Here is a 22,589-nt window from a genome sequence, read left to right as displayed (position 1 = left end):
TGAAGTAGGTGTGCTACTTCCAAATTCACTCTCGTCCCGGTCCGTGCTCGAAAGCACGGGGGACGGCGAGCGAACTGTAGTAATAGCCCTGCTTACAGTATTCAGCACCCATTCTGACACGCCCGGAATCGCTTCCCATGCTTTTGCATGTATAGCTAGGGGTAGAATGGCCTCTGGGTTCCAATCACCGCACTGCGTGGGGTCGAGAACCTGTATCAGAGGTATCGGTGCGGCGTGTGGGCTCTCGATGCCTGAATACGGCGGCTCGCTGACAGCAATAGCTGGCCGGTTTACACTCAATGACTCGATCACTTTGGACGGAGAACTTTGGACGGAGAACATTCTGTGGCGAGAAAAGCGGGACGCGTGAGCGGCGTCAGGGATACAGTGTTTATCAGTAAGTGTGAGCGCTCGTGTGCTGGCACAGGGCTTACGTTCACAACACGGCCGGTATGTGGCATTAAGGTTCCGTCCCCTGTTCTGTGGGCACATTTCCTACATTTAACACTCGAGCGGCATATGCCAGCTCTAGAGTGGGCTCTGCATGAGTAAATGACATGGGGGAACCGTGCTTGTGTGTAGGGGTGAACGCTGGGAAGCGGGCACATTTTCTACATTCAAGACACCATCGGCGCAAGCCGGATAACCAGAATTGTACTCTTATGAGATTTCTCTGGGGTGCCGTAAAGACGGTGTTTGGGTGCAGGCGAGCGGGTTGTACAACGCGCTCGTTGGCTGCAAAATACACATCTGCAGTCGCCTTTTTAAGGGGACTGACAGAGCGAAATGCTTTGATGGCTCATATATTTAGACGCTCATAAATACTCAAGCGCCATCCTGAGCGGGAGGGTGCGAGAGGCGGGTTCACTTTCTGTATGTAAGAAAGCTGGCCGCGAGCTCGGAGAAGCGAACAGCATAATTTTTATCTGCCGCCAGAGCCGGATTCAAACACGGGTCTCTAGCGCGAAATCCCGAAGTTCCGCCACTGAGCCACAGGGGGAGAACACATAAGCTTTTGGTTAGCGTGAGCATATAAGAGAGTGTCATGTTTTGTGTCGGCGTTCGTTTGCAGGCGTGCGTGTATTATAACAGGCTCGTTTACTGCAATATTAGTATTTCCAGCCGCCTGAACTTAGAAGGTACTGAGAAATGTGTGAGAATTTGAGGATGGTCCGGCCTCGGCGGGACTAAAAACACTCTCTCTTCCTCCTTTCGCCGGTGAGTGAGGGACGCGGGGTGCTGAACATTGCTCGTGACCGTCCGCTCTGATATCCCTTGAGAACGGCGCAGTTTGCGCAGCTCGGACAAAGGGAGAGAGAGCGGGAAGATGGGTTGTAATAGGCGAATAGCCAGAGAGCGTCATCATGTCTTGTGACGGCGTTTGTTTGCAGGCGTGCATGTATTATAACAGGCTCGTCTACTGCAATATTGATGTTTCCAGTCGCCTGACCTTAGGAGGGGACTGAGAAATGTGTGATAAATGGAGGTTGGACCGGCCTCGGCGGGACTAAACACTCTTTTCTCCTTTCGCCAGTGAGTGAAGCGCGCGAACGGGACGCGAGGGCGGGGTAGCTTTCTTGTAACGTAAAGGAAGCCATCCCGTGACAGTCCGCTTTCTGACATCCCTTGTGAGCGGCGCCGTTTGCGGGGCTCGAACAGAGGGGGAGCGCGAGGAAGCTAGCTCAGACCGTCCGCTTCTGCCATCCCTTGTGAACGGCGCAGTTTGCGCGGCTCGAACAGAGGGAGAGAGAGAGCGGGGAGAGAGGTGCGAGGCATTTGAAACAACGCCTCGTAGGAAATTTCTCTTTTAGACAGAATGTGTGTCGCAGCGGCGAACACACACAGCATAAAAAGGATAAGACGCCGGATAGCGTAGCAGGCACGGCAGGCTGAAGGCGGCGAAGACGACCGGCTTCTCCAGGCGCAGTCCTAAGCTTGCTGGTCGCTGAATTCAACGGCGGCGGCTTCTCTCAGAGTCCAGCGATGCGTAGAGCTTCGCTGAAGTGATGAAAATCAGATTTCCAGCCTGTGAGCCCTTCCTTTATACACGCTAGCCACACCCATTCTGGTGGGCTGTGACGCGTGAAGGGCGCGAAGCGCCCTCATTGGGTGTGACGTCACGCAGGGCTCACCGTTAGGCTGCTGCAGTTGCCGCAGGTCAGCCAATGAGCACGCTTATACAGCCTGCTATGGTCTGCTGGCTGCCGCACTGCGTTGACAATAAATACAAAATTAAGGATAATTTTTGGCTTCAGATCTCGAGAAAAGATGACTTTACCCATAGCGTAAGCAACTTACGCAATACGAGAGAACCTCTCGTAAGAGAACCAATCATCCAGCTGTGATCGCTCAGAGAGAGTCAGAGCGCACAGCAGTCCACCGCTGATGCGCCGTCACACCAACCCTCTCTAAAGAGCTTCTTCCTGGTTCGTTGTCCGAATTAAAAGCTTGAATGGCTGAGTTCAGCATGCTTCCATTCATACCCACTTTGCGGGGTGTGGTTCGCGATGCAAATCTCACTCGCCAATGTCCATTGGCTTGTTTTGTTTACATTGCATTTACATTATATAAAAAAATATTAATATGACAAGCAGATTAGAAAAATCAATTCTTTTTCTAGATATCTCTTGAATTGTATTAATAAAAAAATAAAAAAATGTGTGAATAATTTAATTCACAAAACAAATTGTGGCCGGAACAAAATGTTTTGCAACTGAACCATATTTTATGTAGTTTGTTTTATGTTTTGTTTTTGTTTTTTACATTTTTTTTTTTTTATGTTTTTAAGTTATGTGACACAACCTGACCATGTTGGCATCTGTGCAATTTAGCTTGCTTCTACCAAGTGATAGATTAACTTATGCCAAAATACAGTAAAATTTGATCTGACGTAACAAAAGATAAGCACTCTTAAAACATTGTGCATCTATGGCAACTATGGAACCACAAAAAACCTTTAACATCCATGGAAACTTTCCAATGCACAAAAGGTACTTCATAGTAGAGAAAGGTTCTTTAGATTATTAAAACATTCTTCGCAAATGAAAAGAAAAAGGCTTTTAAGAACTGTTGTTAAGAACTGAAAGGCTTTGGGGAACTTCTATGGCATCGCTGTGAAAACCCTCTTTTGGAACCTTTATTTTTAAGATTGTGGGAAACGTTTTCTCCTCCCTTGTTGATAAGCCTTTCCTGTTCTATCCTATCCTTAACTACACACATTATATTGTAATTGACCCACTAGTTGATAAGCACTAATTTAGACTGAATATGTGTTTAAGGAAAAACATCATCTTGAGTCCTAAACAGATGGAAGATAATTGTTTAAATATTGCAAATGAGCTGCTAAGTGTTTTAGTACCATGGCTATAGTGGTACGGTTGAAGCAGACAGAACAGTATGAAGAGTCATCCATTAAACATAAACATCCCCTACAGCCACAAAAAAAAAAAAAAAAGGCTTAAATACATGGGAGGGCTGGGTCACAGGCTCTGAGAGGAGCAGGGCAGAGAGGGGGGACAGGTTTACTCAGACTCTTTTAATGTGCTGTGGCTCTACTTAAACATTGTTTTGAGCTCAATGCATCTAGATTAGTGCCACAGGGGAAAGCCTGAGGCTATCTCTATAATGAGCTTTAGAAAATGTCACGTTTTCATTTTTCATTATGGGGCCATTTTAGAGAAAGAGAATAAAGGCGCATCTCAAGGGAGAATGTGGAAACGATTTGCTTCCTCCTGTGTTCATAAAAAACATTTAAGAGATATTTGTTTTCTATATTTTTCATTTGGTTGTTTGTTTTTTAAAAGGCCCAGACAGCCTGGACCACAATACAATACAGCCACTGATCATTTCCTATTAATCAATGTATAAAGGAAAATCTTTATAGAATTTTAAGGGTTAGTTCACCCAAAAATGAAAATTCTGTCATTAATTACTCACCCATAAACCCGTAAGACTTTTGTTCATCTTAGGAACACAAATGCAGATCTTTTTGATGAAATCTGAGTTCCGCTGTCCCTCTATTGATAGCCTACGCAACTACCACTTTCAAAGCCCCAGAAAGGTAATAAAGACATCATAAAAGTAACCCATGTGACCCCAATTTTATGAAGCAACGTAAGTGCTTTGCTTGTGCACTGTCAGAAAATTATCGCAGGCTATCTTTGGTCACAAGACCGTGATAACAGCCATCTTTGAACCTCTCTCACTGTATTACATAGGACAACCGTTTAGGAGCCACAACCACAGAAATCACCAAGATTGGTCATCTTTCGTCTGGGACAGACCAAAATCGTATAATGTGTACCGGGCATAAGACGCAATAGACTGTGTTTACGTGAATACTCGCCAAAACTGACATTTTGACATCATTGTTGGGTCCTTCATTCAACAGAAGGTGCCAAGATTATGAAAACCATCTACAGTCATTCCAGTGGCTAAAAATAATCATCCACTAGATGCACTAAATGATATTAGGCCAGTTGCTTTGACTTCCTTAAAAATGAAGAGTTTTGAAAGATTGCTAAAATAAGAGCTTTTTACAAAAGTAGAAGATTCCCTTGACCCTCTTCAGTTTTCTTATAGTGCTATAGGCGAGGGGTAGAGGATGCTACGGCCACTTTGTATTTTTGCAACACATTCTCACCCCAAATCGTCACTTTTTCGTCACTTTCAACCATGCTTCAATATCCGACGCACAAAGCACCCTTTAGCGTCCATATGTGACGCTTCGGTTATGGGTAGGTTTAGGTATGTGGTAGGGTTATGCGTCTCATATGGACGCTAAAGGGTGCTTTGTGCGTCGGATATTGAAGCATGGTTGAAAGTGACGAAAAAGTGACGATTTGGGTATGAGAACGGGTTGATTTTTAATACGATACAACCTCACATTTTAGTAGAGAAGCTTTTGAGCTTTGGTTTTGATTTTGTTATTGTTGGTTGGATCCTTGACTTTTTAACTGATCGAATCCAGAGAGTGAGGGTGAATGGGTGCTTGTCAGAGGTATTGTCTTCATCCACAGGGTCCCCTCGGGGATGTGTCCTTTCTCCACTCCTGTATATTCTATACACTGATGATTCAGCTATTGTCGGCCTTCTCCGTGCTGATGAAAATGACCATGGCCCTGTAGTAAATGATTTTGTTTAGTGGTGTGACACTGGATTCCTGCAAATAAATGTGTTTAAAACGAAGGACATGTTTGATTTTAGGTGAAATCAAATTGACTTAAAGAGAACAACTATTAAAGAGCAGGAGGTTGAGGTTGTGGAATCATATAAGTAAATGGGATGTGTGATTGATAACAAATTTAATTTTAATTTCAATGTGGAGACGGTTTGTAAAAAGGGCCAGCAACATCTGTTCTGTCTACTGAGACTGTCCAAGTTAAACATTGATAGGTTATTGATGACTTTATGGCAGTCTTATGTGAAGGCAAAGACTGCTTTGGTGAAAATGGTTAAAAGATTTTAGGAGGTCATCAGAGTCATCCTACTGACCTGTTTTATTGCCAGGTAGTTAGAAAAGCCCAATCCTCTCTATTCTGAGTTTCAGGCTTTACCCTCAGGATCTCGGTTAAGAATTCCCACTGTTAGGAGGTAACATCCATTCATTCCCACTGCTATTTCCATGTTAAATATGGTCATGAGGGAAGCAGGGTGTAGCTTTTTATGTTATTTTTAATGTATTGTAAATTGTCTTTTTTTGTGTACTGATCTTGCTGTAAAAAAAGAAAGAAAGAAAGAAAGAAAGAAAGAAAGAAAGAAAGAAAGAAAGAAAGAAAGAAAGAAAGAAAGAAAGAAAGACATTTTGAGTTGGCCACTTGTCCATTCAACCGCAAAATTCACCTTATTCAGAGAGGCGGCTTTCTGTGTGCATACAAAACCAGACTGAATTGACTATTTTGCGCTTTTTCTCACGCTTTTTCCGATTTGTCCATATGTCTGCTCTACTCTTTCTCCCAGACACTTACATCTACCACACATCAGACTGGATTTCTACTCAAATCGTCCCTCCCTAACATTTCATCTAATTTTATTTGTTGACAAAAATGTCACTAGATTTGCGTCATAGTTTTTGTCATGCAAAAATGATCAATTCATTGTCATTCAAAAATTTTATTCATTGTTATTGCTGAAAATTATTTGTTAATCAAATTAACACTGCCTAGTCTCAGAATAAAATGCATGTTTGAGTGGTTTTAACTGAGAGAAACTTGCACTGACATATCTTAAAATATGTCAGTACCATTGATTTGTCTCAAGATGCACACCAGGTAATGTTTTTTTCTTTTTTCTAAGGCATGTTTATAAAAGCTACTTAAATGTCCTAATTGAACTAAGGTATAATCCTGGCTTAATATAAGGCCTGTCAGTGAAACCAGGTCTCCATCTGTCAGACTAGTCATCCATAATGGGTCCTTCATTAGAGCTCATCTTAGTGACATTTCTGCAAATTTACTTCTGTCCTGGCTCTTGCACACTCTGGCATCCTGGGACCTCTTTATTATGTGTCATTAAATGTTTTAAAGTGTGCATAATTGATCCCCCCAATAAGTCCTCATTGATTTATTGCCATCTCAACTGCTAAAGGTACTTTAAAAATTCATAACAACTGTAGGTGCCTTCTCACAATCCATTAGTTGCTCCTGGCCCCCCAGTCTTTCCATTGATTGACCTTGTGCAGGGATTTTTGTAGAGCGCGTCTATCACTTTTACTTTCCTGCTACCCTTCAACAGTGTGGGAAGAGTTATGTTTCAGCATTTTTCCTTGATAGCTCCGCTTTGATTTCTCTCTCTCAGCCTTTTCCTCTGTTTCTCTCTTCCTGCCTGTATCTCTTTCGGTATCCCCCAGTTTCTCTCCTTTCTGTCTTTCTCTTTACTCTCTCTTTCTCTCTAAATTGAAGCCCTTACTCAGAGATGATGAATAAATAAAGCATGTTCCATAAACAGCTTTCCACTATTATTTAAGCTTCCAGGGCCTCTCGCTCTGACAGCCTCCTCTCCCTGCCATCAAATTCAAGTGTGTAAATTTTCTAAAAGGCTCTGAATGTTTAATGATGATTTCAGGGAATGATGGAGTAATAGCTGAATAGTGAAGCTATTAGTTTTAATATTTATATTGAGTGCTTTGAATGATTAATGTGACAGGATGTAGAAACAGAGCTGCGGGACACATGTGCTTCACAACCGAAACGGCACTTGCTGGAAAATATTTGTTTACGCAGTTGCAGGGACCAAACAGTAGAAGGGAAGACTTTAAGTTTATCATTTGGTACTTTCAATTTTAATATCAAACAGCTTTTAAATTGAGCCATCATTTGAAAAGCGTTGCAATTCCTGGACAATTAAATCAGAATCCGCTAAAATACAGGAAATGTTACTCATTACATGAGCACATCATCAGTGTGCAAAAACTTCCCAAATTGCAACCAAGACCAAAAGGTCAAATCCCTGCTGTCATTCTGTTAAATGGCACCCATCCACTACAATAACTATATCACCCTAGTTGATATAATCTAACATAATTCAACACGTCTGCAGCCGAACATGCGCAGCAATACAAACAAGAACAATGTTTTTATCAAAGCTTTTTGAAGCTATTTTGAGAACAGATGCTAAGGGGAAAAGAATGTTGACAAAGGGGGAAAAAATGAGATGAAGGAATGTAACACACAACATGATGACACAGAGCAAGTTCCATTATTCAGATCCAGCCACTGTGCAGTTTGTCTGTCAGTGCCTTTGGCATGTTAAAGAGCTGGCACAAAGTGCTTTAAGGGCTCAGTTTTCTTCTGCTCAGCAGAGCGCTGGATTTAAAGGCCAGTTGATTCTTGTGGGTATCAGACAGTGTGTTCCTGAGGGGCTTCAGCTCTTTCATGCACATTTAGTGCACTTGACTCAGCGCGCAGAAGCTCTCAGATGGAAAAGCCATGTTTAGAGGACGCCGGTCAGACATTAAAACATTGCTTTCCCATTGTTTTTGGCTACTCTTAAATGCCATCTTACTCTCCTGAGTCTGCCGAGCACACGTCAGGCCATGTCCATGTGTTCTTGAAGAAACGTCATTTGAAAAGTATTTTCACTCCTCCTATTCTTCCACCTGGGATGAAAGGGGGTGGTTATGGGTAAACACTGCTGCTGGTCAGGCTGTCATGTGTGCTCTAGGCATGGCTGAGCGATTGAGCGAGGGATAGACGGAGACAGTGGGGGTCAGGAGGATCGAGAAAAGCAGTGATTCATCCCATTTCATTTTGTGTGCAGTGGGACGGTCCAGACAGCCAAATGCTCAGTGCACTCTGGCTTTTGAATATTGTGAAGTACATCTCAACCGATACATATGATAGATTTTGTTGGCAGATTTGAAAAGTGAAGGAAGCAGTGCTACGTGAGGTGTCTGTAAACCGAAGTTATGAACAATGTCTTCCTGGACAGATATGGGTGTTTCCTCAATATCAGACACTTTTATTGTCATGCTGTATAGTTGAAACACTCGCTGGAAGCAGGACTTCAATTCTATGAAAGTTTTATTTCAATTCACAAACAGAAGACTAGGAAATGCAAGAGAAAACAAAACTAAACAGCTTAAACAACACTAGAAGATTAACAATGAGACTCGGACATGAACAGAACATATCAAAAACAAACTTTAAAAGTGATCAAACAAACTCAAAATATGACATTTATGTCCCGGAATTGTTTTTTATTACAGGCTACCAATTTTAAGTGCGAATTACCCCAGCATAATTGGGGGGTACTGCTCCTTCACTTCTTCTGTGACCATCATGGTCCACTACTATCAATCCCCACCGTGATCGCAAAGTGCAACATGTGTTGTGCAACACACATACAAGGTCTAAACATGCGACAAACTGATAATCAGTAGGCCACAGAATATCTCATTGTTATTATATATCCAAAAGAGAACTGTTTTGATCAACTCCCAAAAGTTAGAAGTTAAGTGCACTGAAATACCATTCTAATTACTAGTAAAAGTAATACCTTTACAAGAAGCCTATTGCCCATTTCAGGGTTTTTCCTGGCTCAAAATGAGGCGGAGGTTGTAAAATCATAATAATGTATTTTAATAATAAGATAATTAAATGTGTATCTTTTTGTAGATCATCATATAACCTAATGTGTTTCCCATATTTTTTTGTTGGTGGAGCTTGGTATCTCTAGGGGTGTCCGGGGGCATTCCCCCCCGGAAGAAAATTTTGTACATTTTAAAGATAAATTCATTAATCTGGTGCAATTTGAGTCACCCAAATCCACTATTAAAAATAAATAATCCACCCGCAAACCGCCTATATTTAGATATCTGCATCTGATCATCACATTACAATTATTCAAATTCTTAGTGTTAAGCATGATAATATGGTAACATATCACAATGAAGTAGGCTGATTTAAAATGAACATTTATTTAAAATAAAAGTTCTTCTTTTGGCAAAATTACATTTCCTTAATAGCCTAAACAGAGGCTTTACTCCCTTCAAGCTTAAATTGTCAATGTTTCATTACATCACTGTTTGAAAACACTCAGAATAATTTTTTGTACCTTTATAAAGGGCATTTTCCCCTAATTTTATTAAATGTATGCTCCATCTTTCATTTAAAATTCTTAAATTTGATAAATATATTCAGTTAAAATAATAAGACACTAGGCTGTTACCAATACAATTAAATAATTTACATTGAAAAATTATAACTGTATTAAATTAATTATTTTAAATATTTTTGAATATACAAATAAGGAATGTTGAAAAGAATGATACTTTATGAAACTAGCGTTTTGTCATTCAACATTGACACTTGCTTGAGAAGTTGAAGTCGTTCTCTATCTCCGTTGCTTCTAGCCACGGTGGTTAAAAATGGTACGGTCCACAATAGGGGTGTCTGAAATCGCTTTACATTAAAATGTTCCTACAGTGAAAATAGGAGTTGACTTGTATTGTAACTGTAATTATATTTTTTCACAATATCAGAAAAATTATCTGACTGACAGCATTAATGAAAAAACATAATTAAGATGAATGAGAATTGTGATGTTCGAAGAAAAAGAAAAATCAAGGTAAATTTTAGAAATTTTTGCTTGTGAAAATAACCTTTTATTGTGTGTCAATTTATGTGCACTGTAAATTCTAATTTGAATCTACCCACATTATTTGAGGAAACTATATTGAACAAGCAATAAATCAATAAGCCTTCCTGTAGCTCAAACAGTAGAGCGTTGGCACTTGCAACGCTAAGGTCATGGGTTCATTTCCCAGAGAAAGCAAGAACAGATAAAAATGTAAATGTGCACCTTGAAATGCAATGCAAGTCACTTTGGATAAGTGTCTGCTAAATGTAAATTGAAAAAAGTTATTACCTCACATCAACAGTTTTATTTAGGTTCAAACTGGTTGCCATTAAGTCTCTGCCTTTTCCTCCTGATTATTTTTTTTTTTTTTCATTTGTATTCCACTGTAACAGTAAGAGAAAGGAAAACATACTTGTCACATACTGCTCTGAGACACAAAGGTTGAGGATCCAAATGCAGTATTTATTTGAAAGGGTAATCCAAAGACGTAATACAAAGTGCAGGCAAGGTCAAACACAGGCAGTCCAATCAAACAAACAAACAGGCAGGGAACACAGGCAAAAGGGTAATCCAGAGACTGTCAAGGTAATGAGACACAGGTGGATGCAATCAGGGATGATGAGTCCAGGCAGTGAGTTATGGGAAATGTAACTGGTGGCTCTCAAGGGCACTCTACCATCCATCTTTGGCCATCTTGTCCAAAGACACAGGCGTTGAGGCTGCCATCTTGTCCGAAGACAAAGGTTGTAGCTGCTTTCATCTTGTCCGAAGACACAGGCGTAGAGGCTGCCATCTTGTCCGAGGGCTCTGGAAGGTCGACCTTGACCGGAAGAAGCTCAGGCTCGGCAGGCATGACATGAGGCTTAGGCTCTAGTGTGGGAACTAAAGGACAGGAAGGTACATAAAACACAGGACTAGCAATCATCAGACCTGGGCATACTGGTGACTGTGATGGGCCAAGCTCCGTGGCCACTGGATCTTATAATAAAATAAGTTTGTTCTGTCCTCTAGGCATAAGCAATCTTATGGGCTCAGCTAAGCCATGACAATACAAGTCCTTAAAAACAGTATCTTTCCAGTTTAACCAGTTGGCGAGAGTACAGAACTGTTCAGTGTAGGCCTCTACAGTAAAGGTACCTTGACGTAGAAACAAAATTTACTCTGCTGGATCCATGTAAGGTGAAGTCTTCTGTCAAATACTTCTCTGAGACACAAAGGTTGAGGATCCAAATGCAGTATTCATTTGGAAGGGTAATCCAAAGTACAGGCAAGGTCAAACGCAGGCAGGCAAAACAAACAGGCAGGGAGGGTAATCCAGAGACAGGCAAGAAATCCAAAACCAAGAGACATAAGACCAGGAAAACGCTCAGAGATTTAGTGTAAACAACTAACAAGACTTTGCAGAGAGTGAATGAGAAAACCAGGCTTATAAAGGCTGAGACTGACAAGGTAATGAGACACAGGTGGATGCAATCAGGGATGATGAGTCCGGGAGTTATGGGAAATGTAGTTTATGAGGGAATGACAATAGTCTGATGTGGAGTGCCCTTGAGAGCCACCAGAGGGAGCAGAGGCGGAGGCAGAGGGACGCCCTCGGTGATGAGCAGGTGGAGGATCTGCCCCAGGTGGACCGGTGGAGGCAGCAGAGGGCCGCCGGGGCAGGATATGCCGGATGGCCTCTGTCTGCTTCTGGGCAGCAGAGAACTGTTGGGCGAAGTTCTCCACTGCGTCGCCGAATAGCCCAACCTGTGAAATGGGGGAATCCAGGAATCGAACCTTGTCCGCATCCCTCATATCCGCCAGGTTGAGCCAGAGATGTCCAGAGTCCTGGACCACTAAGGTGGACATCGCCAGACCGATCTGGCACACAGGGGAACAACCTCGGCAACACTTTTCAGTGAAGCACTCACCACTTTCGCCCTCAACCGGCCGTCAACAAACACTCTTTAAACAACTGAGCAGTTGAGAGCTTCAGTAGCTCGCGATCACCGCTGCACTTGCTGTAGAAACACCAGCACTGGGAGAGTCTTCCAGAAGAACACAGACAAACTCCCTCATTATATTCTCACAACGCTCTTCAGAAACATCAAACAGATCAGACCAGTCCCATATTTATACCCGGGCTGCAGGGCGGAGCGTGTGATGCAATTCTATTACTATTCTTGGGACCTTATGTGATTTTTTTTATTTTTTATTTTATTAGATTATAGAATAGAAAAGCTCCTTCAGCAGGGGGATTAGAGCAACAAGTAGCATCAAGCTACAGTACATGACACAATTTAAAAGATTAATATTACACTTTTACTTAAAGCTCACTTTAAAACCCCATTGAGTATTTGTATCATATTCCGGTCGCGGTTTAAAAGTGTTGATTTTATTGCTCTAACTGTTGCTGGTCTTCGTCAACAACACGCACTTTTTGCACCACCTGCTGGTGAGGTTGACTAACAGCAGATGGAGAGTATGCTCGGTAATCTACTGCTTTTCCTGCAGTTCCTGGATGTCAACGTAGTATTTTCTGTCGAATTTGAACCACTGAATTTGTGGAAGCGAATTTGCAAAGCGAAATAAAATGGACCGGAAATTGCCTGTTGAATTTTTTTAACAGTTTGAATATTTTGGAAGTGAAATATGAAAGGTGAATATGGATTATTGCATTTTTAATAATGAAAATGTGTTTGAAATGTTTTGAATTGAAATATTCACAGCTTAAATATTCAACTATGCTGAATTTCAGCCCATAAAAATGCAAGCCCTAAAAATGCAATGCATTAAAATGCAAGCATGGTTAATGCAATGCATATTTTTACAAGTAGTGCAATTCAACAGGTTTTTTTGTTTCAATAACATTTGACATTATTTTACTTCCATAAATGTTATTCTGTATGACGAAATATTTTACAAACATGTGATGATAAATCATTATTTCTCCAAATATGCGCACCATTGGACTAATATCCCTGGCAGATGCTGTATATTGCATGTATGTGAACACAAATAAACCAGAGAAGACGTGAATGACTTCTTTATGAGTGATGATTTCTATTCAAAATAACGAATGTTACAGATTAATTATGTTGCACTCCTGGCATAAATTAAAGGGCACCTATTATGCAAAATTCACTTTTACATGGTGTTTGAACATAAATGTGTGTTGGCAGTGTGTGAGCAAAACCACCCTAGAATGATAAAAATCCACCCAGTAGTTTTTTTTACTATTTCAATAAATCACAAGCACTGTCTCAGAACGCCCTGTTCTAGATTTCCCTCACTGTGACGTAGAATTGCGCTAAGCCCCACCGACGTGATTTGATTGACATCTGGTTTTGGCATAGACCCCGCCCTCGGTGATCTGTACACCATCCTCCATTGTTTATGTTTCAACGACAGCCGGTAATGTCTCCTAAGAAATGTAGGTGTTCTGTTGTGGGATGTAAGAATGGACATAGTAGTCTTCACTGACATCAGAGCCACTGAAAACGCAGCGGATGGATTTTATTTATGAAGAAAAGGCGCCACTTAAACTTCCTAAATACGTTTATGTTTGCGCGAATCATTTTCTGACTGACTTTAGTGAATGAAGGTCAAAGTTAATCCTCAAGTGGATCGTTGCCTACTGTTCGCGATCCAACGTCACCTCCAGAAGAAGTAAGTGTATTTTATGATTTTTGAGCAAATAGTAATTTCAATCGATGTCAGCCAGTTCAACAACAAATGCGTCTAAAGCTATTTATTGTCGTCGTCATAGGATGTCTCAACAAACAACGTCAGACAGTTTTGTCACGTATAATTTTTTTTGCAGCAATTACAAAAATAAATTAAGGTATGCTCTATCTTCTTATACAGTATATAAACGTCTATCTCCCTGCAGCATATGTTTTCTGGTTCTGTATCTTCTCACATTTGCCACATAAGCACCTGTACGACAAGTAATGTCAACATGACGCAACAGCACCCCTCGCATAAATATAATTTCATTTGTACTTAAGAAAAAAAAAAAATTCGTTTGTACTTAGCAAACTGTTACGAAACTACTCCGAGACTAGAAGGTGAGATCCAAATGCAGCTTTATTATATGGGGCAATCCAGACACGTAATCCAAAGAACAGGCAAGAGGTCAAAGCACAGGTAGGCAGTCCAAACAAAGAAACAAACAAACAAACAAAACAGGCAGGGGTCAGAGGCAAAAGAGTAATCCACGGAACAGGCAAGAAATCCAAAAACCAAGAGACATGAAACCAGGGAAAACGCTCGGAAATGCAGTGCAACAACATACAAAACTTTGCAGTGAGTGAATGAGTGAACATGGTATAAATAGGCTGAGACTAACAGGGTGAACACAGGTGAATGCAATCAGTGATGATGAGTCCGGGCAGTGAGTTATGGGAAATGTAGTTTGTGAGGGAGTGATAATAGTCTGATGTGGAGTGCCCTCTGGTGGCTCTCAAGGGCACTCCAGCTGGTGACCGTTATATAGCCCCCCCTCAAAGGAGCGGCTTCCAGACGCTCTAAAATTGTCCAGGAGGGAGGTGGAGCGGAGGCGGACCCGGGGGGCGGGATGGAGGGCCAGGCCGGTGGAGCGGAAGAGGGCCTGGAGACTGCGGCAAGACGGGCGGCCAGGGTGGAGCAGGCAGTGCAGGCGACCAGGGCAGAGCAGGGCAGAGCAGGCAGTGCAGGAGACCAGGGCAGAGCAGGCAGTGCAGGCGACCAGGGCAGAGCAGACGACCAGGGCGGAGATGACCCTTCAGGCGGCCAGGGCGGAGACGACCCTTCTGGCTGCCATGGTGGAGAAGACCCTTCGGGTGCCAACGGTGGAGAAGACCATTCGGGCGCCCACGGTGAAGACCCTTCGGGCGGCCATGGCGGAGACGACACTTTGGGCGGCCACGGTGGAGAAGATCCTTCGGGCGGCCACGGTGGAGAAGACCCTTCGGGCGGCCATGGCATAGACGACCCTTCTGGTGGCCACGGTGGAACCGGCAGTTCAGGAGACCATGGCGGCGCGGCCTCCATGGTCCCATCGTGGGACATACTGCCCCCCCCAAACATTTTCTTGGGGGCAGCTACGGGGTCATAGGCTGGAGCAGGCACCAGCTCAGGAACATACACCGGCTCGGGAACAGACACCGGCTCGGGAACAGACACCGGCTCGGGAACAGACACCGGCTCGGGAACAGACACCGGCTCGGGAACAGATGGAACAGACACCGGCTCGGGAACAGATGGAACAGACACCGGCTCGGGAACAGATGGAACAGACACCGGCTCGGGAACAGATGGAACAGACACCGGCTCGGGAACAGATGGAACAGACACCGGCTCGGGAACAGATGGAACAGACACCGGCTCGGGAACAGGAACAGACAGCGTGGCGGCGGCCATCTTGTCCGGAGACACTGGCTCGGCGGCGGCCATCTTGACCGGAGACACTGGCTCGGCGGCGGCCATCTTGACCGGAGACACTGGCTCGGCGGCGGCCATCTTGACCGGAGACACTGGCTCGGCGGCGGCCATCTTGTCCGAGGCCTCAGACGTGGCGTGGACAGTCTCTGGATCGGCAGACGTGACGTGGACAGTCTCTGGATTGGCAGACGTGACGTGGACAGTCTCTGGATCGGCAGACGTGACGTGGACAGTCTCTGGTTCGGCAGACGTGACGTGGACAGTCTCTGGTTCTGGATCGGCAGACGTGACGTGGAGCGCAGGCTCGGTAGGGCCGACGTGGAGATACTCAGACTTGGCCAGCTTGACGTGAAGAGATTCAGGAACAGCGGCCATCTTAGGATATGGCCCTGGAACGGTGGTCGCGGCAAGACCAGACCCTGGGACGGTGGTCTCGGCGGAACGAGACTGTTCGGACGGCCCTCTTGGCCGTACGTGCTGACATCAGTGGTGGATCTGTCATGTTGGAAATAAGTCCTGGACACCCATAGACCGATCTGGTGGCAGGCTTTATGGTTGGCGTGATGTGAAGATTCTCAGGCTGGGCAGGCGTGACGTGAAGATCAGGCGGAGGGGATACTGCGGGTTCACAGAGCTCCTTCTCCTCCATGCCCACAGTAAACGCTGAACCGCTCAACAACAGGGCCAGGTCTATATATTGTTCTAATGTCCCGTGAGGATCATGGTCGGGCATCAATGACCTGAGCGGTTCAGATAATCCTCCGCGGAAAAATATCATTATGCACTCTGTGCTCATTAGCGTGAGATGTGCCAGTTCAATAAAATCTGCAACGTAGTCTTCGATGGACGGAGACGCATGATTTGGACGTCTGGACACATGGTTGGCATGGCTGCTGGATCTCGGTGTGGCGAAGTTTTCTGTTACGAAACTACTCCGAGACTAGAAGGTGAGATCCAAATGCAGCTTTATTATATGGGGCAATCCAGACACGTAATCCAAAGAACAGGCAAGAGGTCAAAGCACAGGTAGGCAGTCCAAACAAAGAAACAAAGAAACAAACAAACAAACAAACAAACAAACAAACAAACAAACAAACAAAACAGGCAGGGGTCAGAGGCAAAAGAGTAATCCACGGAACAGGCAAGAAATCCAAAAACCAAGAGACATGAAACCAGGGAAAACGCTCGGAAATGCAGTGCAACAACATACAAAACTTCGCAGTGAGTGAATGAGTGAACATGGTATAAATAGGCTGAGACTAACAGGGTAATGAGACACAGGTGAATGCAATCAGTGATGATGAGTCCGGGCAGTGAGTTATGGGAAATGTAGTTTGTGAGGGAGTGATAATAGTCTGATGTGGAGTGCCCTCTGGTGGCTCTCAAGGGCACTCCAGCTGGTGACCGTTACACAAACGTTATCACAGTATTTGTGTGTGTGTAGTTTCAAAAAATTGCACGAACGTTATCACAATTTGTGTGTGTGTGTGTGTGTGTGTGTGTGTGTTGCACATCCATAATTGTAAAGGGGACGCGATTAAAACTTTGTAAGTACATAAATGTATCAAATAACCATTCCGAGACGTTTAGTCCATTCTCATTCGTGTTTATTCTGTGCTGAGTCTCTTCATCATCTGGGTCCAGCAGGGCGGGGATTATGCAGCTCATTTACATTTAAGGTGGTACACACCAAAACAGCTCTTTTTAAAACAGGCCCCAAAAATGACATTTTCAAATGGTTATAATAAATTAACTGTGGGGTATTTTGTGCTGAAACTTCACAAATACATTCTGGGGACACCCAAGACCAATATTACACCTTGTAAAAAGGGGCATAATAGGTGCCCTTTAAGAAAGGAATGTCACTGCAAACCAGTTTTGTCATAAACAGTGGTCCAATATTGAAGCTGGAGTCTTAAATCTTTCTAATGATGCTCAGTTTGTCCAGATCAAGTAAGAGTGTAATGTTTTAACGAGTAATGAATGTTGAACAACAATAATTTGGGGCCGTCTGTGATCTTTGCCGCGAAAGGGGTTAAAATCTCTAATTTGAAAAATGTTCATGAAGTCACACTAATGCTATAGCAAATGTCACTGCTGGATGGTCAAACAGCACCAGTATTACACTAAATACTCCAGCAAATCAAGGTATTTCAGACACAGAACTCAAGTGTGGGAAGTCTTAAAGTGGCCCTAATTCTCACAAAGGCACCGTGACTAGAACAGATGCCAGGCATACACTGCGGTATGTTGACGTGTGTGTGTAAGTGTGTGTTCTTCAGCCACTCTATGAATACATGAGAGGTTGTTAACTCCGCCTGAGCAGCACATTAACAGGCCGCATTAGAATGAGTTTCATGGGCTTCTGGTTGTACATGCCCAGGAATTATGATGGAGCCCATTAGCAGGAGGAATGAAGGCATTGCACAGGACGATTGAGGATGCTGCACTGATGCCTGTCTTTTCTGTCTTTCTTTCTCTCCCTCTCATCCACTCTCTTCCTGGCCTAATTGCTATGAAGGCCTGCCTGTCCACACAGACACATATACACTCATCCCTATTCGGCCTTGCAGAATAAATCCCATCTTTCCCTTGCATGGGGTGAAATTTAAAGAGATGTATTATATTTTTATCACCTCCTGCCCCTCGGAAAGACACTGTGTATGATTCTTGCCCTCAACGTGGGATGAAGTCTAATTACATATTCCACAGGGGGTCCAAAGGAGCCATCGACCTGCCGAGACAATTCCGACACCATCAAAGAGCTTATCCTGTTCTTTGACTTTTTAAGTGGAATGAAGCAGGGAACATCATATGGTTTATGTATGCAGCAAAATCATGTTTGGAAATCATTCTTCAGATGCTGAATGTTTTACAGGCTAATAACAGAATCACTGCCTTGCATTTTGCTCTAGGCTGGATAAGAAATAACACTAATCCTTAGAGTGAAAAAAAATAAAAGTTTAATGAGGTCAGGTGTGAGCCCAATTTTTAATAGGAGCATCATCTATTTGTTTAGAAAATGTTATATGCTGTGTGTTTTTGTCTAGAAAACAAGCCTGACAAATTACTGTTTCCTTTTAAGGGAACTCGTGCTGCATCGGAAGCTGCAGCGATTGCGTCTTGAAGCATGTGTGTAATCAGTCCAATGGCATGGCGGGACATCATCCCGTAGCGTGCAATGTCACGGCCAGGAAGCTATAAAGAGCATTTTGGACCAAACAATGTCAGCTTCTGTGCCTTCTGCAAGCGCTCTGTGTTCATAGACAGCATGCAATCATACATTTGGAATGTGTATGATGTTTTAATAAAGTTATTATGCGCAATAAGCTATGAAAAAGAACTCAATGCGGTTGGTGCTTGTACTGACTGACATACACCCGAGGTGCACACAGAGAAAGCTGCCTGTCTTATTGGGCTTAAATGGTCAAATAGATGCACGATAATGCCAAAATGCCGTTGTGTGGAGGATTGTGTGTGTGTTAACCTTTTGCCTATTCTGTACCCGTTTTGAGTTATATTATTATAAGTAAATGTTTTGCATTGGAACTTTTGACTCCTCCTCATCTTCTTCTGCCTGCACCGCACCCTGACAATATAGCTGAAACATGGAAGCCAAAAACATGTCACAAGAGGGAAGCATTGAGAAAAAAGATCATAATCTTTTTCTCTTTTTTTTCTTTTTTTTTACTGCAAAACAGAACGCATTTGTTTTTCTTCTGAAGTCACGTTTTATCACTCAAGTTCTGTGGATCTTGTGTCTATGGAATAACCACTGTGAAATTGTTACTATACAATATGTAGTAACAATTTGTTAAGCCCCTGTCAAGCCCCTCCTTAAAAAATAGCTGATAGCAACATATTGAGCAATTACAGACCAATCTCAAATCTTCCTTTAATAGGCAAGATCATTGAAAAAGTTGTCTTCAATCAGCTGAACAAATTCTTAAGCTCAAATGTATACTTTGACCATTTTCAATCTGCACTGTAAAAAATATTTTTGCAATTAAATTATTTTAACTTATTTTTGTGTGTAGAGATAACTAGATTGTCCAGACAACAAGAAATTTTAAGTTTTCTTGTCCTCAACTAGACTGAAAGTTGAATGAACAACTTAAATTGTTATTTTAACTCAAAAATTTATGTTTAAACAACTGCTCTAGATTTTCTGTTGAATTAACAAGTATAATTGTGACCCTGGATCACAAAACCAGTCTTATGTTGCAAGGGTATATTTGTGGCAATAGCCAACAAAACATTGTATGGGTCAGAATTATAGATTTTTCTTTTATGCCAAAAATCATTAGGATATTAAGTAAAGATCATGTTCCATGAAGATATTTTGTAAATTTCCCACCTTAAATATATAAAACATTTATTTTTGTGAATGGATGCAGCACTATCGCCAATATAAATGGACAACTTTAAAGGCGATTTTCTCAATTTTTCGATTTTTCTGTACCCTCAGATTCCAGATTTTTAAATAGTTGTATCTCGGCCAAATATTGTCATATCCTAACAAACCATACATCAATGGAACGATTATGTATTCAGCTTTCAGATGATATATAAATCTCAATTTAAAAAAAATTACCCATAAGACTGGTTTTGTGGTCCAGGGTCACAATTGTTATTTTAACTTATAAATGTAAGTTTAAACAACTGCACTAAATGTTCTGCGGGTTTTACTTCAATTATACTCTAATGCTTTAATAGAAGTAAATTTACTTTGTAAACTAAACTTTATCTATATCTTGCTGTCTGGTAGACTGCATTAAAACCTAAACTTCAATTTTATTTTAGTGTGTACATTAAAAACATTACTGTTATTTACAATTATGAGCACAGATTAATTAAATTACACAAAAAAAATTGTCTAGCTGTTTCAGTTTTTATTCATGGTCAGATTCAATCCATCATGGGCGGATTTGAGCGATTCATGAAAATGAACCTCTCAAGATGATTCGGTGAATATTTTTTTTTTTTTCTGAGAATTTTCGAGAGAAGCCAGCGGTCCATGTTGGACCTTACACATGTCTTCAGAAGGAGTGATACAGAGCAAGTGTGACATTTTATATTGTGCAAGTGGATGCAAGTTTTTAGTTCATAATAAGCGTTTTATAGTCTTGTGTTATCGAATATTAAAGATTTGTAAAGCACACAATTAAATGTTTGTTACAGTCACAGTGTAAATATTGTTCACAAATACGTAATTTCTGACATATATATAAATCATACATTAAATTTATAAGTGCAAATGACAATTAGTGAAAGCAGATTTTTAGAATTATATTATCCATTTCGGGTCAGAGTGTTTTTGCACATAGAAGATTCGCTGATTTTACTTCCTTGTCTTCAAGCTTCAATCAAGTTGATTAAAAGCTGCTCGTTCACCAACCGGACCAAACCGGATTTTTTTTTACCTCAGTTTCATCTCAGTTGCAGAGCGCCAGATATAGGTACGTTTTCACCACAATCTTTGAATAAAAAAAAGTAACTGTCAAATTGAATCGATATGGGTGATATAAATAGAAAGTAATACGTATGTGGTTTGAAATGTCACGGTTTTCATTATTACTATTCAGTGTTTGCATTTTGCCGGCCTCGCGCCATTTCGTTGCGCTTTTGTTCATGTTTTAAGAAATCTTGATAATAGGGTGAATTACTCACAATGTTGTCACGTATTTAAGATTATTGAGTGTATTTCTGCACATAGAATATTCGCTCATTGTACGTTACTTTGACTAAAAGCTTGTTCACCATCCGGATTTTTTTTTACCTCAGTCACTTCAATTCAACTCAGTTGCAGAGCGCCAGATATAGGTACGTTTTGACCACAATCTTTGAATTAAAAAAGTAAATGTCAAATTGAATCGCTATGGGTGACATACAATTAATACGTCTGTGGTTTGAATGTTTTCATTATTACTATTCGGAGTTTGGATCTTGCGCCATGTCGTCTCGCTTATGTTCATGTTTTAAGAAATCTTGTGTTTTGCACATAGAAGATTCACTCATTGTATTTCCTCGTGTTGACTCACAGGTTCCGTCAAGTTGACTAAAAGCTTGTGCCCCAACCAGATTTTTTACCTCAGTCCAGTGGCGGATACAGAATGTCATTAATAGGTGGGCCTGGTGAATATACGGGGGGGCCTCGGATTTTTAAGCTTATATACACGCCCAGTGGCGTAACTTTGCTAAATTAGATATATGTACATTGTACAATAACATTACGATGTCCAGCAATCGATTTAAATAGTAGGCTACATGGTGTTTAATTTGTCGTTTAATGAGATGTAGCCTTATATATTTTGTCAGTGCTGACAATTTTTGTGTGACTAAAATACATAGATTCGCCTATTCAAACAACGTACACCTAAATGGTCCAGTGGTAGAACTTTCGCCAGCAGTGTCAGAGGTTGTGGGATCTAATCCGCACCAGTTTAGTTTTTTTTCTCATCAAAACTGATTATGTTCATCAGTGGTTGTATATCAAGGAGGGACATGTGTGCATTATGATGTGTGATTTCACCAGAACGAATAGAGTATCCGCAACGGATTGAAGCGCGCGTCCGGATTGAAGCACGAGCCACACGAGAGAACACTGTATCAGCGCCACTGATCGCAGCGGCAACGAGCACTTTCATCACTTGATTTAAAAAACACAGTTCAGCGCTAGATCGTCTCTTATTTAACAAACGAACGAAATGAATGCTCTGCTGGTTAACTGGAGATGTTTAATGTATTTGTAGAATTGGTACATTAGTGCCGCGAGATGTTTAAAAAAGTGGTGGGGACATGTCCCTCGCCCCACCCGCAAATTACGACTATGTAACACGCCTGATAAATATGTCAACTATAGCAGATCAGTACTTAGGTAGTGAATTTAACTACCTTGTACTCATGTCAGTCAGCCCTCCCGGCTGCTTTAAACCTGAAGTTCATCTGTCTGTTATGCGACTCGCATGTAGACTATCACAACGTTAAGTCAGTGCGCGCACAGAGAGCGGTGTTGCGTGATAGCATCACTGGACTGACACATGATATGCCGACATAATATTTTTCTTTTGTAGCTATTTTTCGTAGCTATTGTACATAAATGTCCTCAG

Source organism: Leuciscus leuciscus, assembly GCF_965113295.1.
Source record: "Leuciscus leuciscus genome assembly, chromosome: 14".
NCBI lineage: Eukaryota > Metazoa > Chordata > Actinopteri > Cypriniformes > Leuciscidae > Leuciscus > Leuciscus leuciscus.
The sequence above is the reverse complement of the archived record's forward strand: the minus strand, read 5'-3'. Positions refer to the sequence as shown.